Below are 17169 nucleotides of genomic sequence, written 5' to 3'. Positions count from 1 at the left end.
GCATAGTCACACATACACACAGATTCATATTGGCTCTCTTCTTGTGATACTTCTTCTTGTGTATGCCGAAGTACCCATTTTGAAAGAACAACCTTGGAAATCCCATTCTTTTGCCAGAGAGGAGAAGGCACGTTTCTGAGTCTACATTCGTTCTGTTTTGCTGGTAGGCAGGGGGGTGGGGAAGAATGAGAACTGTGCCTCTCCTAGACTACCACCTGCTGGACTGTTCAGGAAGCGCCATGAACAATTACAGAGATGCAATCACATTTCAACCCCAGGTAAATCCCCTTGAAGAGCCCTCCACCAGGAAAAGGCAGGCAGTGGTATGCTCCCGAAATTAGAGTAGTTTAACTCCACTTTTTAAAAATTTATTGAAAGATATTATTTATTTACTTGACAGAGAGACAAAGATAGAGAGCGAGCACAAGCAGGCAGAGAGGCAGGCCCAGGGAGAGGGAGAAGCAGGCTCTTCGCTGAGCAGAGAGCATGAGGCAGGACTCGTAGCCAGGACCTGGGGATCATGACCTGAGCCGAAGGCAGACACTTAACTGACTGAACCACCCAGGTGCTCCTAACCTGACATTTTAAACAGAAATGATACAAATACTAGTTTGTGTATCATGGCAAAGGATATACTCATCTCTCTCTCTCTCTCTCTCTTTTTTTAACAGAAAAGACACCAAACTTTATAGCTAACATTAGAGCCAAGATGAAGTGATGGGTTTGCTATTGCCAACACTAAGTTTAGTCTACCCATTGTTTCTCATGCCATTTATTTCAGTAGTTTCCAGGACAGATTTCTTCAGGGCCAAGGACTTCATTACCCTTGTCTTTTGTCATTGACATGTGCATTATAGAATAATAACCTTAAAAAGGGGATTTTAGCATTGAAATCATAAGCTATATAAGACTTAGAAAGAGAATCAGATCATAGTAGCTACAAATAAGCACATTTCAAGCTGTTGAAAGACATCAGAATGGACCACACTACTGACACCTCTTAGGACAGACCTCAAGGTCCATATACACCCACCATTACCACTTATTGCCTAGAATCTACATGTACTCTGGAAATCAGAAGAATTAAATAACCCAACCTCAGCAATTTAAAGCTTTTATTTTGAAACATTCTCGACCTTTTAGAAGAGCCGCCAGTACAGTTTGACCACACAGGTTTGTTTTCTTATTGAACCACTTAAAAGTTGCCAACTGAATCCTGCATCACTCTCTGAATACTCCATGTTTTAATATATTTTTTAAAGTAACATTTTTAAGTTTGTTATTATTATTAGTAGTAGTAATCTCTACACCACATATGTTGCTTGAACTCAGAATCCCCAGATCAAGAGTCGGACACTTAACTGACTGAGCCACCTGGGTGCCCCTCCTCTCTGAATACATTAATGTATATTTTCTACAAAGACGTTCTCCTACATAAACACAATGGGACCATCAAATCAGGAAAGTAATGCTGATCTATTACTGCCATCCTCAGATCCCACTCAAGATTTGTCTATTGTTTCCATCACCTCCTTTGTAGCAGAAAGGTCCGGCTGACACGCTTCTACAATCTCCTTTAATCCCAAACACTGCACCTGTGTGTACTTGGTTTTTAAGATTGATACTTTTTTTAAAAAATTTTTATTATTTATTTATTTGACAGACAGATCACAAGTAGGCAGAGAGGTAGGCAGAGAGAGAGGAGGAAGCAGGCTCCCTGCTTAGCAGAGAGCCCGATGTGGGACTCGATCCCAGTACCCTGAGATCATGACCTGAGCCAAAGGCAGAGGCTTTAACCCACTGAGCCACCCAGGCGCCCCTAAGACTGATACTTTTGAAGACTACTGGTCGGTTTTTCCTGTAGAGCGTCCTTAAATTTGAGTTCATCTGATGTTTTCCTGTGATTTAGGTTATAAAGTTTGGCAGAAATCACAGAAGGGAGGCTGGGCTCTTAGCATTCCGTTGGGTAGCACAAAAATTTGATTCGTCCCATGACTTGGGCAACTCATTCAGGTCACTTGATTAAGGTAGTGGCTGCATACGTCTCCCCTGTGAAGTTAGTCTGTTTTCCTTTGTGATTATTAAGTATTCATGTGGGATTACTTTGAAACTGGATAAATACCTTTGTCCTTATTGAATGCTTAATTTACTCATTTATTTATTTTTAAAACATGGACTCATATGTACTTAATGGGTTACTGTCCATTATTTTCATGTTGATGTCCCAAATTATCCTAAATTTGACTAATGGGAGCCCCTGGAAGATGGCTTCTGAGCCTTTTGTTATGTCCTCATCATTCTGTAAGTACTTCCTTGATTTCTGGTCCAACAAGATGTTTCTTTCTTTCTTTCTTTCTTTCTTTCTTTCTTTCTTTCTTTCTTTCTTTCTTTCTTTTTAAAAGATTTTATTTATTTTATTTTATTTTATTTTATTTTATTTATTTGGCAGATCACAAGAAGGCAGAGAAGCAGGCAGAGAGAGAGAGGAGGAACCAGGCTCCCCGCCAAACAGAGAGCCTGATGTGGGGCTCGATCCCAGGACCCTGGGATCATGACCTGAGCCGAAGGTAGAGGCTTTAACCACTGAGCCACCCAGGTGCCCCAATGGTCCAACAAGGTGTTTCAAACTCATCTTGTACCTTCCCTGATCCAGTTCTGGTTTCTTTTTGGGGAGAATGGCATTTAGAAACCATGACTGGGTGCTAGGTATGCTTGTAATTATTGGGGTTTCTGCCCCTAAACCTTCCCAGCAGACAGAGCTAGAGAATATATGGAGGTTCACATATGAACGTACACAAGCATCTAGATCACTGGATCTATCTCTATATAATGAACATCAGCACCGGTTCACACCAATACATCTAATTTCAATCCAACACCACAGGGTTAATCCTAATTTCCTTCCTTTTAATTTTCATAAATCTCTTATCTGTTGTTAAGAAATCTATTTCTCGGACACCTGGGTGGCTCAGTGGGTTAAGCCTCTGCCTTTGGCTCAGGTCATGATCTCAGGGTCCTGGGATTGAGGCCCGCATCGGGATCTCTGCTCAGCGGGGAGCCTGCTTCCTCCTCTCTCTCTGCCTGCCTCTCTGCCTACTTGTGGCCTCTCTCTGTCAAATAAATAAATAAAATCTTAAAAAAAAAAAGAAATCTATTTTTCATTATTCTTAATATATTTACCTATTTGATCAACTGCCCTATTTGATTGTGACCAGTCTCCTGGTGCTGTGGGTTCTCCCTTGCACACGTGGGTTCTGACACCTCATGTGGGGCTGTACACCCCCCCCCCAATAAATGCCCCCTCGCAATGAACGAGATTCCTGAATTCCATTCTTTAACACCTTTCTGCAGATGGTAACTGTGAGGATGGCTTTAGGGTGGGATTCTTTGGGGAGGGAAGGGAAAGGAAAAGCACTAGAAGAGAAAGGAAGGAAAGGGAATGGAGTAGGGGAGGTGGAATAGGGAAACTGAGCATTCTTTCTTTTTCGAGAAGAAAAAAGGGTTTAAGAGGACACTATGCTGGTATCTTCCCAAAATAGGCCCTTCATAAAGAATACAGAATTGCCTGAGTTATTATTATAACTTCACAGAGAAAATAAGAATAATATAAGACACAGTCTGGGACACCTGGGTGGCTCAGGCAGTTAAATGCCTTCGTTTCAGGTCATGATCCTGGGGTCCTGGGATGGAGCCCCACGTTGGGCTCCCTGCCCTCTTCCTCTGCCTGCTGCTCCCCTGCTTGTGCTTGCTCTCCCTCTCTTTGTCAAATAAATAAATAAAATCTTTTTTTAAAAAAAAGACATAGTTTATACAGATGAATAATTCCTTTGTCATTAATGCCTTGTAGCAGAACAGGAAAGAATATATTAAGATTTATTTAAATTTTATAAAAATTTATTTTTGTTTAATGAAATCATACAATCTGATGAAAGGCCAGAGGCTCATTTTTACTTATGACAAGATACCCTAATATTTAGGAAACTTCCTATGCTATGCTCATTAAATTCTTTAAAGATTAGATATCAAGTCTGGCAGTTGCATTCTTTGTTCCCACTGTGTAAGTACAAAATTCTATTTATGGCTCTGTGCAGAGTACAAAAGGACATGTGTATTTTGCATGAACAACTAGGAACCCGATTTTCAAAATTTGGCCTGCATGTTCCTCTAACGTGCCTAGAGCCAAACAAGTGCTGTGTGCTGACAAAGCTCAGCGGGAGAGCCAAGAGAGCATACTGGGACTGACTAAAACACCCATGGCCTAGGTTTCTCTGGAACTCCGCAGAAAAGCGTGGTAGCTTGGCACCCCAGACCAGAAACTCTGCAAGGAAGAAAGCCAGTCATAAATAACTTAGTATACTGAACAACAGACCCCAGGCTGGTTTCCCAGAAGTACAACAATGATGAGTACACAATTTCAGATAGAAGAAACATATCCAGAGACAAATGCAGATTTTGTGGGCCTGAAGTCTATAAAACTTGCAGAGGCTACTTTAAAAAATAAGAATTGCCAAAGCAAAATTAGGTATCGAATCTTAGAGGGGATTTATGCAAGGGAGAGGCCCTAAAATTTAAACTTCATCAGCTTTATGGCTAATCCACCACTGAGCAGGTATCTTTATCCTCTTTGGGGCGTAGAGTAACTACCACATGAGAAGGGCTGTTCCAGAGTGGGTGGTGGTGATGAAAGGGTAAGGGCGTGTTGTTGTTTAACAGCTACTGTGATTTCCATTCGGCACAATGAAAATTAATGCTGCACTTAATGAAAATCATATCAGTTTCCTAGAGGTCAAGTCCCATGTCGGGCATGGAGCTTACTTAAAAATAAATAAATAAATAAATAAGAGGTACCTGGGTGGCTCAGTAGGTTAAGCCTCTGCCTACGGCTCAGGACACAATCCCAGGGTCCTGGGATCGAGCCCGAATCAGGCTCTCTGCTCAGCAGGGAGCCTGCTTTCCCCCTCTCTCTCTGCCTGCCTCTTTGCCTACCTATGATCTCTGTCTGTCAAATAAATAAAATCTTTTAATAAATAAATAAAATGTATCCAAATGTTTCATATTTCACAATAAAGTCTTTTTAAGTTTTGTCATTCACTTTTCATATTTCATGATATCCTTTTTAACGAAGCTCCTCTTTTCTTTTTCATGACTTTGTCTTTTACGGCCAAATTGCCTTATGCCTTATTAATAATGCAGTGAAAATGTTTGCAGTGAAAATGCTTCCTCCTGTATACACACACGATGGAATATTACTCAGCTTCAAAAAGGAATGACATTCTGACATGTGCTGCAACATGGATGAATGTTGAAAACATTATCTTTTTTTTTTTTTCTTAAAGATTTTATTTATTTGACAGACAGAAATCACAAGTAGGCAGAGAGGCAGGCAGAGAGAGAGGAGGAAGCAGGCTCTCCGTGGAACAGAGAGCCTGATGTGGGGTTTGATCCCAGGACCCTGGTATCATTACCTGAGCCGAAGGCAGAGGCTTAACCCACTGAGCCACCCAGGAGCCCCTGAAAATATTATCTTAAAATGAGCTAGACACAAAAGGACAAATACTGTATGATTGCACTTTTATGAGGTACCTCAAGTAGGCAAATTCATCTAGACAGAAAGTAGAAGAGAGGTCACCAGGGGCTAGGACAAATGGGGAATAGGAAGTTTGTTTATTGGGCACAGAGTTTATGTTTGAGTTGATGAAAAACTTCTCGCAATGAACAGATGGACAGATGATTGCACAACATTGTGGATGTACTTTTTGGATTATAAACTTGAAAATGGTTAAAATGATAAATTTTGTGTTATGTATATTTTACTACAATTTTTTTTTTAAAGGCCATGTTTAAAAAGGCAGGCTTGTGTTAAGATGAAGTTCTATGACAGAGAGAAAAAAAAATCAAATTCTCAAAGTACTTAAACACTTAAATTAGCAAGGAGTCATTAATGTAGTAGACAAAGTAGTCTGAAAAGTCTTTTAGTAAAAGAAATTACTTGGGGAAAGGAAAAGAAAATCAGCAAGTGGATGTGTCATTTAGTACCACTATCATTAAGAAAGTCTACTTACGGGATTTTGTAGATTCCATTGAAAATACATAAAATCTCTTTATTTTTTAGTGGAAAATATGATTTCAATGAATTTAATTGCCATTTTTAAAGGAAGTATGGTGCTGTATTATTTCTTTTCTTTGTAATTGCAGCCCTGGCTTTATTGCTATGCACCAGTGACAACAATAATGGCTTTATTATGGAAATCACACCTCATTTACATGAGGCTGAAATTTATTCTGTGTTTACCATCTTCTAAAGTACTTGTTTTAATTTTACCTCACTGACCTTCTAACAATTTGGATGTGCTACTAAAACAAACTCATCAATGTAAAACAAGGAACACAGCTGTGAAATAATGCATAGATTTAAGATACTTATGGGGCTATTTCCAACAACAGGCATGTATTATTTTTAAACGAGAAAAAAAGGTAATTGAAAAAAAAAGGTATCAGAAGGCCTTACTTCTAAATTATGGGCTTTTATTCTGAAATTAACAGATACCTGGAGGCAAAGAAGTTTCATGAATCTGACCCATTTCTTGGTGAGAACATATAAATTGTGTGCTTAAGCTTCCTTAACAAGGGTTAACATTAACCCTACAATGCAGAGTCACACACTAGTGTTCTCAGCAAATAAACCCAAAGTCACAGAAGAACACAACAGGGCATAGATTCCACAGAACTGCCAAATCAGCATGAGGACACTACAGGTGGAAGAGATAACAAATCTACGAACATTTATAAATATATCTGGAGAGAGGAGACACAGGACTCAGAATAGGTTCCCTGTTCTCCAGATGGGTTTTAAGAGCTCTCAAATGTTTGTTGCAACAGGCTAGATTTTGTACATCTCTGCTCTCCGCTATGTACCAGGTTCTTCACTTTATTTTGCCATCCTTACTAAATTTATAATCTCCTTAGTCACTTTCTTTCAAAGAGCACTTTAGGGACAACAATGTCCAAATGAGCACCTCCATCTCTCCTGAGCTCTAGAACTCCATGCCTGGAGATCCCCAAAGCATCTCAGGCTCAGTCCATCCAAAGCTCTTCCTTCCGAGTCCTACCAGCCTACTAGTACCCCCATTCCCAGAGACTGACCCTGTGCCTCCTTGCCCCTCATATGCCGCACCACATGGGGGAATGTAGGGAGAGAGCATACACAGAAAGCAATCGGCACAGAGCCCGGCACAAAGCACATGTTCGATAAGCCTTACTACTATCATCTTCATTCTCATGACTGTCACACCTTTAGTCAAGTTCAGGAAATAGTGCATGGCTCTACACAGTGCCTTCCTGTATATTTAAAGAACCCCAAAATCACGTAATAAAAAAAGTTGAACTTTTTTTGTACCCGAATTTCTCAAACCCATTTAGCTATAGGACCCTTCTGTTTACCTGATGGAGCCTGAAGATTACTCTTGGAGGACAGTTGCTTTCAGACGGCAGACTGTAAATTCCACCACATCTAAACCATCACTGAAAGCTTCCTGACCAGCGTATTTAAACTGGACCTCTCAGTGTCTTCTATCCGCCCCCCTCCTCCCCCAGCACCCTTCCTCCCTCCTCTCCTCCCTTTTCTATTCTAACCCATCCCACCCCGCTTAAAAATGCTGGCAATGAGTCTCCCCAATGCATTGTGACTCACAACTGTAAATTTCTACTCTGGAAGGTAATTTAAGTAGCCCATAGGACATCTGAGACATAAAGTGGGTACGGTAAACATCACTGATAGTGGAGGCCCACCCCCACCACTTTCTGGCATGGATATAGCCTGACCCTTACTGAGATATGAAAAAAGCAGCCTAATTGGGGAGGATGTGCTCAGGTGAAAGCTTGGATCTTCAGGCAAGAGAAGAGAGCTGATCAATACTGGCCTAGAGTTTATTTTCCAGAGGGTAAAGAGGAGGAATGTGAACAAATTTTCAGAGGAGTCTTAAGGTCTGCTGAGAACCTAAACGGTGGCACTCTGTCAACAGCTGACTTAGGGCTTTCCTGGATGCTAAAGGACAGTCCAGTGTCAGGCCTACTTTGAGTGTGATTTATTGGGAATGAAAAAAATAAAAACAGTACAAGCCTAGAATTATGGTCTCGCCTTGCAAAAGCTATATATAATTTTCAATTTGCAGACTATAATTTTGAATCTAAGGAGAATAATCAAGTTAGATGAGACATACCCACATGGACCTTGCACAAACTGTTATTAGAGTAATTCCATTTGAACCATGTACTTCAAAGTTGCTAGATAATATCCTACTGAGGGGAGTCAAATAGGTCTGTGATATTCAAGGAAAAGGTTAAATGGTTTGTTTTCTTCTTGTCAGGAAAATGTCTCGGAACTATGGGAAAAATTATCGTTTGGGTTCACAGCCAACATAGTAATTTTTAACATACTTCATTATTATTTTACAAAATGACATTATGACAAAAGTTTTTAGGAGACCTTAAACAAGCATGAGGCCAGCCAGCTAACAACTGAGGACTGGCTTAACCTAGTTTTCTAACTACATTACCAGTTACTCAGCCATTAAAGAGTTCAAAACACTCATCTCCAGGCATGCTCAGGCACCGAACAGCAATTTCCAACACACTTAGCTTTTATAATACTATGAAAATATACAATGCGTCTTTCAACCTGCCTACATCTATATTTTGAATCTTACTATATGGCCTCATAATTTTTGGAAATTAGGTTACTATGTATTTGGCCATGAATAGCTAGTTATGTTTTATAGATGGTTTGATAGGACATCACAAGGTAGTCATTAAGATTTAACAGGCTCAAATTCAATGCTGAAGTCTTGAGTCAATTCTGACACAATGTCTCATAAAAATGAATACTAAAGATGTGTTCAAGAAAATATTTTTACAGTGTGTTAAATATGTCAGTTCTAGAGCTGTTTTCTGGTAGACCCTCAACCTGGATAAATGCCAGCTGACCTCACACTTATTTCTTTCAATTCGGTTCTCTGGCTATTATATTGCAAAACTGGAACAGAAATTTAAATTTTTATTTTATTTTTATTTCTCTTGCCATGTCACTATTCTAAAAAGTCTACTTGAGTTAACCTTTTGGATCTTCTTTGTCAACATGATTAATTGCATTTTTTCTCCCTATAGCTGTAAGATTATCAGGGCATTGTCTGGTCTTTGAAATAATGTAATATATTTCATAAAAGCTTTGGGGATATTATTCTGTTGTTAAATAGCTATAACTGCAAATGAAGAAAACTAACACCAAACCCACATACAGAGCTGTTTTCAGGAATATACAATAATAACAGACCATAAAGTGGTATGATATCTGTGTAATACATAGGTTTATCAGTGTTCATTTAAGCAATGGTATAGTACCCACAGGTGTGGCTGGGAGTTTTATCCATATGGAAGTAAACTAATATCTTAGTACTCATTCTTACCAAACAACCTTAGACCAAGCCCTTACATAGAAAAAAAGAGGAACTACCATGTTAAGAAAGAAAGGCAGTTCCCAGGTTAAATACCATGTGTATCATTTATGCAGAAGGAGACTGTCCAAAAAAACAGTAATACCTATACTGACAATATTTATATATTAGTGATCAAAGTAATTTGATCAAAGTGATTTTTACCCAATGATATACCATTAAAGTACTTGTATATTTATTTGTCTGTCAATGTCATATGTAGACCTTAAAATTTGTGAGATCTTAATTCTAGCTTTTTTTCTCTTTTTATCCTCTTTCACCTGGAATTCAAATTGTTAATGTTTATAGTGGTTCACAGTCAGATATTAGTGGCAACTGTAAGTTAGACACTATCACTCTAATTAAAACTATGTTTCCACTTCTTTTCCTAAGAGTGAGATCATTGGATAAAGAAGGTGTGAGGTGTGTATATATACATGCACACATACATACACACAATGGAATACTACATAGCCATAAAAAGGATGAGATCTTGCCATTTGCAATAACACAGATGGACCTAGAGGGTAGTATGCTAAGTGAAATAAGTCAGGCTGAGAAAGACATAGGATTTAATTTCATTTAGGAGTCTAAAAAACAAATCAATGAATAAGCATACAAATAAAAGCAGAATCAGACCTATAAATACTGGGAACTAATGGTTGCTAGAAGGGAGGGGGGTGGGAGGATGTGCAGAATGGGTGGAGGGAAGTGGGAAGTACAGACTTCCACTTTATGGGATGAATAAGTCATGGGAATAAAAGGCACAGCATAAAGAATATAGTCAATGATACTGTGTAGCACTGTATGGTGACAGATGGCAGCTATGTCTGCGGTGAGCACAGCATAATGTATACAGATGCTGAATCACTATATTGTGCACCTGAAACTAATGTAACATTGTATGGAACATACTCAAATAGAAAATTAAAAAAATTAAATTTATCTTCCTCAGGGGGAAAAAAGAATGAAATAAAATTGGAATTTTATTTAATTTTAGATACCACCACTTGGCATTAGTAGATCAGACTAATGAGCAGCCATATAATTTTTTAGGTCACTGTGCTTCCCAAGCCCTCAAAAGGAGACATTTTTACTATTTGATTTCATCTTTATTTTTTTTTTACATTTTTTTATTCCATTTTTATAGGCTAGACAGATCTTGCTACATTTTTTATTTGTTTCTATCCATTTTTTTTTAAACCAGGTAGAGTTTATCCTGTTACAGTGTTTGTGAAACAACATTTGTAAAAAAAAAATTATTTTTTTCCTTGTTGGTAAAGTAGCTTTACTATAACCACAGATTGAGTGTTTATTTGCAAATACTCTGACATTAGGGAAGAAACTGATGAAGAGAGAGAAAACACCACACTTCTTAGAGATTGTATAATTAAATGAGTATAAGGATCAAAAATTGTTCATTTCTATTACTTGTCAATTTATAACCACACCAACTTACATTATCATTATAGAACTATACAACAGGACTTTTCAGCACCCTCAGTCTTTCCTACAATCCAATTGTGACTTCTTTCTGGAGGTTGATGCATCCTAATTATAAATCACATCATTTACTTTCCTGAAGGTTACTGATAATAAATTTTATAATTTGCTTCTATCAAATTCAATTAAAAGAAAAAGATCTGTTTTGAATATGGGCCCTTGGCAAATTACATTTTTTAAAAAAGCATGCACTGAGGTTGACTGAGTGTGATTTATTCATATAAAAAAGGCAGAACTGCAGCTCTGAGCCTGGACTCAGGAGTCAGATTACTTGAAGGCCATTTACTACCTGTGTGACCTTGGTAAGTTACTTCACTGCTCTGAGACATATGTTCCTCCTATGTAAAATGACAGTAATATTAGTACCTCCCAAATAACTTTCTCTGTATCCAGTGAGGATTTAATGGTTGAAATGCAGAACACTTAGATATTGGCCATTGCTTGTTATTCAAGAATTATGTTTTAGCAAACATCAAAAATGTATGAGATATTCTGGAAAACAGCATGGAATTTCCTCAAAAAGTTGAAAATAGAGCTACCCTATGACCCAGCAATTGCACTACTGGGTATTTACCCTTAAGATACAAATGTAGTGCTCTGAAGGGGCACATGCACCCAAATGTTTATAGCAGCAATGTCCACAATAGCCAAACTATGGAAAGAACCTAGATGTCCATCAACAGATGAATGGATAAGGAAGATGTGGTATATATATACAATGGAATACTATGCAGCCATCAAAAGAAATGAAATCTTGTCATTTGCGACGACGTGGATGGAACTAGAGGGCATTATGCTGAGCGAAATAAGTCAATCAGAGAAAGATAATTATCATATGATCTCCCTGATATGGGGAATTTAAGAGGCAACGTGGGGGGTTTGGTGGGTAGGGAAGGAAAAAATGAAAAAAGGTGGGATCAGGAGGTTGACAAACCTTAAGAGACTCTTAATGTCACAAAACAAACTGAGGGTGGCCAGGGGGGAAGGGGGTAGGGAGAAGGTGGTAGGGTTATGGACATTGGAGAGGGTATGTGCTATGGTGAGTGCTGTGAAGAGTGTAAGCCTGATGATTCACAGACCTGTACCCCTGAGGCTAATAATACCTTATATGTTAATAAAAAATAAAAAAATTTTAAAAAGTATGAGATAAAATGTGACAGGTAAGAGGATGAATTAGATATAGATATTCTTTCAAATACTACACACACACACACACACACACACACACACACACACACACACACTATAATAAAAGGTAGAAGATACATATTAGAAGAGAGAGACAAAGTTAAATAAAAACCCAGGGAAAGCTGCAGTTACCCACCTTTGATAGTTATCACCAAAGTCTTTGAAAGGGATAAGGAATTTTAGCTGGGACTTGAAGTTGAGCTCTCTTTGAACATGTAAATATTGAGATTAAGGAAGTGGGTATAGCTAAAAGAGGCAAAAAAGGCAAATGCATATATTAGGGTAAATTAGTCCTTTTGATTGGAATTAAAGGTCAGTGAAGGTGCTTAATGAAAAAAATGTTTGTAACACTGGGTCATGAAGGCATTGTGTGGTCTAGGTTCAGCAAAAACAAAGTTATTTTATAGGAAATGAAAGCCACTTAAAATTTCTGAGAAAGAGGTGTGGCCTTATCTACACCAAGCTTCATCTCCTAGGAAAGTAATAGATAGGCAGAGAGAATGCTGTTTGCAAGGGCACTGGTTAGGCAACCACCGACTGCTGTGGTCAGAAAGGGAGATAATGAGGGCCTGAGGTAAGGGAAGGACAGATGAGAGGCCCCCACAAGGTAAAGAATGGAATGGACACAGAATATTTCAGACTTAGGATCTACAGTTACACCCTCAATCAGAAAACAATGAGAAACTTTAAAAAATTATACAGGTATTAGGACTTGATCACTGAAGACTCTAATTCAGTAAGTCTTCAGGGAGACTCATTAAACCATAAGTTTTTTTAAAAAAAGGCTTATTTATTTGAAGAAGAGAGAGAGTGTGAGGTGGGGAGAGAGACGGAGAGAAGGGCAGAGGGAGGGAATTTCCAGCAGATTCCCAGCTGGGTGTGGAGCCCAACATGGGGTTTGATCTCACAACCCTGAGATTATGACTTGAGCTGAGATCAGGGGTTGGACACTTAACTGACTGAGCCACCCAGGCACCCCTTATTAAGCCATAATTTTTGAAAGTCTCTCTCTCTCTCTTTAAAATCGGCCTATACCCAAATTGGGGCTTGAACTCACAATCCCAAGTTCAAGAGTCACACGCTCTACTGACTGACTCAGCCAGCGCCACTGTGAAAGTCTGATTTTGATGATCAGTCAGATTTGACAGCTACTGACCCAAAAGTCTATGACTGGAGTTAAAGAAATTATACTGGAGGGCGCCTGGGTGGCTCAGTGGGTTAAGCCGCTGCCTTCGGCGCGGGTCGTGGTCTCGGGGTCCTGGGATAGAGTCCCGCATCGGGCTCTCTGCTCAGCGGGGAGCCTGCTTCCCTCTCTCTCTCTCTCTCTCTGCCTGCCTCTCTGTCTACTTGTGATCTCTCTCTGTCAAATAAACAAATAAAAAAAATCTTAAAAAAAATTATACTGGAAAATCAGAAAAGGATTAAAAGGAAGAAAAAAAGGAAGAAGGAGAAAGAATAAGAGAGAGAGATCAGAGGAGTTGGGGCAGACTGAGGAGCAAAGCTGAAGAAAATGTTTCTATTTCTTGAGGACAAGATATTATTCTCTAGGAGAGGACAGGCAGGGAAGAAACTGGGAAGAAAAGTTGGGCTCAAGCTGACAGATTTGAACATTACCACTATGATAATGAAAAAGGCAAAGGCAATCCCTGGAAAACATATACACCCCTGAGTTCTGAGACACAAGATTTACCAGGAAAAAAAAAAAAAAAAGAGAGAGTGTCATAAAAACCAAAGGAGATGGCACTATTCAGTGAAGGGTAGTTATCAGTACTGATCTATGCATAAGTGTAAGGATAAGGACATTAGAGGAGAGGTCAGCAGCTTTGTTGTCCAAGGTTATAGGTGATGAATGAAAGACAATAAGCAAGATACTGCCAAGGCTTAGCAGTGAGCAGAGGGTGAAGAGTACAGATAGTATTGTTCAAGAAGTTGGTCAGTGGGGCATCTGGATGGCTCAGTCATGTAAGCATCTGACTCTTAATTTGGCTCAAGTCATGATCTCAGGGTCATGGGATTGAGTCCTGCATCTGCTCCACACTGGGCATCCAGGAGCCTGCTCGAGATTCTCTGCTCCTCCCTAACTCTTAAATTAAAAAAAAAAAAAAAAAAAAGAAAAGGGAAGCTGGTTGGTACAGGAGAGAGGCAGGGAAGTAACTTGATAAGGCATTATGAGTAAGTTCTTTTAAGACAGTGGAAGTGATGCTTGTTTTTAGATGAAGAGGAAAGACCCAGAGGAGAGAGAGAGAGAGGGATTTAAGATGTAAGGCAACTGTGGAAAATTTAATGAAGCAAGTGCCAAGAAAAGGGAAAACAGAAGAAGGGCACAATTGGGAGGGTTGGCTTTGGTGAAAATGAGTTATTTACTGCCTTATGTAAAATGGCAGGAAAGTGGCAAAGAAGGGAGACAACAAAGATAAATGATCAGATAAAAATAAGGGCAGGTGAGTGAGACAACATCATGTTGTCTATACTTTAGAAAGAGAGTGAGACTAGACAGTAACAGGCACAAAACTTAAGGGCTCTGTTCCAAAGATTACTTAAGGGAAATAAGTCAATCAGAGAAGGACAAATTATCATATGATCTCTCTGATAGGAGGAATTTGAGAGGCAGGGTGGGGGGGGAGTGTTGTGGAGGGTAGGGGGGGAAAAATGAAACAAGACGGGACTGGGGAGGGAGACAAACCATAAGAGACTCTTAATCTCGGGAAACAAATGGAGGGTTGCTGGGGGGTGGGAAGGGGGCAGGGATAGGGTGGCTGGGTTAGGGACATTGGGGAGGGTATGTGCTATGATGAGTGCTGTGAATTGTGTAAGACTGATGATTCACAGCCCTGTAGCCCTGAAGCAAAGAATACATTATATTTTTTTTTAAAAAGGGAGGGGATGCCTGGGTGGTTCAGGTGGTTAAGTGACTGCCTTCAGCTCAGGTCATGATTCCAGGGTCCTGGGATCAAGCCCCATGTGGGGCTCCCTGCTCAGCGGGGAGCCTGCTTCTCCCTCTCCCTCTGCCGCTCCCCCTGCTTGTGCTCTCCTGCTCTCTCTCTGTGTCAAATAAGTAAAATCCTAAAAAAAGGAAAAAAAAAGAATCAATGAAAGATAATCCAAAGGATTTTTAAGAAGCAGAGGTGGCTCAGTTAAGGTTACTTAGAATAAACTAGTATCCATTACAGTGTAGACTAATTGGTTAACAAAAGGAAGAGAACCTTACAGCACAGACTAGACTGGTGATTGACGAAGTCACTTAAGGAGGGAGCCAAGTTGGTGAAGAAATCAAAAGAACTAGTGAAAATATTCTTAGACTGTCCCGTCACAGGATCAAAGGAAAGGAGGTCAGAATGAGAATAAAGAACAAGGAGTAAGGAACAGAGACAGACAGACAGAGGTTGTGTTCAGAGAGAGTTGTGGAGAGGGAAACTGATCTAGGAAGGGAGGCTAGCCTGAGAAATGGGAACCACAGGAACATGAATAAGGAAAGGGTGGTGTAAGCAAAAAGCATAGATTTAAAAATAGGCAAAATCATTACCCAGGGACATTGTAACCTTACAGAAGGGAGCACAAATATTTTTGACATCCTATTAATTGGAAGGAGTGGCCTCTTGGAACTGGTTGTAAGGAAAGTGATCTTTCATGAGGCAGGCCATTTCACTTAGGATAAGGTAACTGAAAGAGTACTTTTGTGAAAGGATCAGACCAAGTTTGTTACTGCCTTTTGGCCCAAAGAAACTCAAACTTCACTTTTGATATGGTGATGGCGTACTTTTCTTCTGAAAGAAAACAACTTATAAAGATGTCATATTCAACTTCCTGAGTTTTATACTATGTAAACTATTAAGTGGCATTATGATCACAGTGCCAATTATACATTTTTAAAGAAATTATGATGCAATTGCTAATTCCCCAGGTTACGTATCACCACTTCCTGTTTCCTTAATTCTAGCAATCTTATTTTCTTTTGTTTCTGGATCTTCTCTTTAATATTGTAGCAAGTGATTAATGTGTGATCAAGCAATTACTTTGTAACTATATATATTTTAAAGAATTGTGTAGGCATTGAATCATAAATTGGAGCTCCCTCTAAATAATGAGAATGGCAATAAATGATAAATGAAAAAGTTATAAATCGAGATTGGAATTTATACTGAAGAATCTGGGATTTGGCTGACTAGAAAAAGTCATGGTCTGATACAGGGTCACCACAATGACACTGAATAAGGTGGCTCATAGAGCATAACGTTTTCAATGCTATAAATAATACAAGATAAAATAGCATTGAAAAACTGATTTTTATACTCTCCAGTAGAGTTTTTTTATAAATATATATATATATATATATTTTTTTTAAGACACTATCTATTTATTTGACAGAGACCACAAGTAGGCAGAGAGGCAGGCAGAAGGAGAGAGAGGGGGAAGCAGGCTCCCCGCTGAGCAGAGAGCCCGATGCGGGGCTCGGTCCCAGGGTCCTGGGACCATGACCCGAGCCAAAAGCAGAGGCCCAACCCACTGAGCCACCTAGGCGCCCCTCTCCAGTAGAGTTTTATATACATTCTTTAGCAACAGTCTGAATACAAATTTGAGAGAGACACATTAAAAAAAAATCAGAAGTTTTATTTTCATCAGTCAACAGCTGAATGGAAGATTTCAGTCATCCATTTAAAAAAGAAATGAATGTGCTCTTAGATCAAAGTAATAAACATGAATAACTGTTTTATGTAGCTTTCAAAGTGGAAGGAAGAAATGCCTCATTGGTAATTTCTCCAGGATAAATAAAGAAGGATCAGTGGGCGGGGAAGGGAAGTCCTTTAAAAGAATGGAGAAAGCCAGGAAAATTAAAATTTCAACTTTTTATTACTTTACAGAAAAAATGCCAATTAAATTCAGCCTATGCACATAAGTTACAAACAACTGGGAAAGTTTCATTGATTCTCTGGGCCAAACTGAGGTATGGCAATGATATGCATATGTCAGTAGTAGATGCCAACCATACTGA

General features: G+C 39.2%; 1 protein-coding gene across 1 annotated transcript in view; it reads right to left on the bottom strand.

The window, feature by feature from the left end:
* ADGRV1 (adhesion G protein-coupled receptor V1) overlaps positions 1-17169 on the bottom strand; it is a 548798-nt gene that overhangs the window by 67666 nt on the left and 463963 nt on the right. The window lies entirely within an intron of this gene.

The sequence above is a fragment of the Lutra lutra genome, chromosome 5, assembly GCF_902655055.1.
Source record: "Lutra lutra chromosome 5, mLutLut1.2, whole genome shotgun sequence".
Lineage (NCBI taxonomy): Eukaryota > Metazoa > Chordata > Mammalia > Carnivora > Mustelidae > Lutra > Lutra lutra.
Note: the sequence above shows the minus strand (reverse complement) of the source record. Positions and strands in the feature narration are given on the sequence as shown.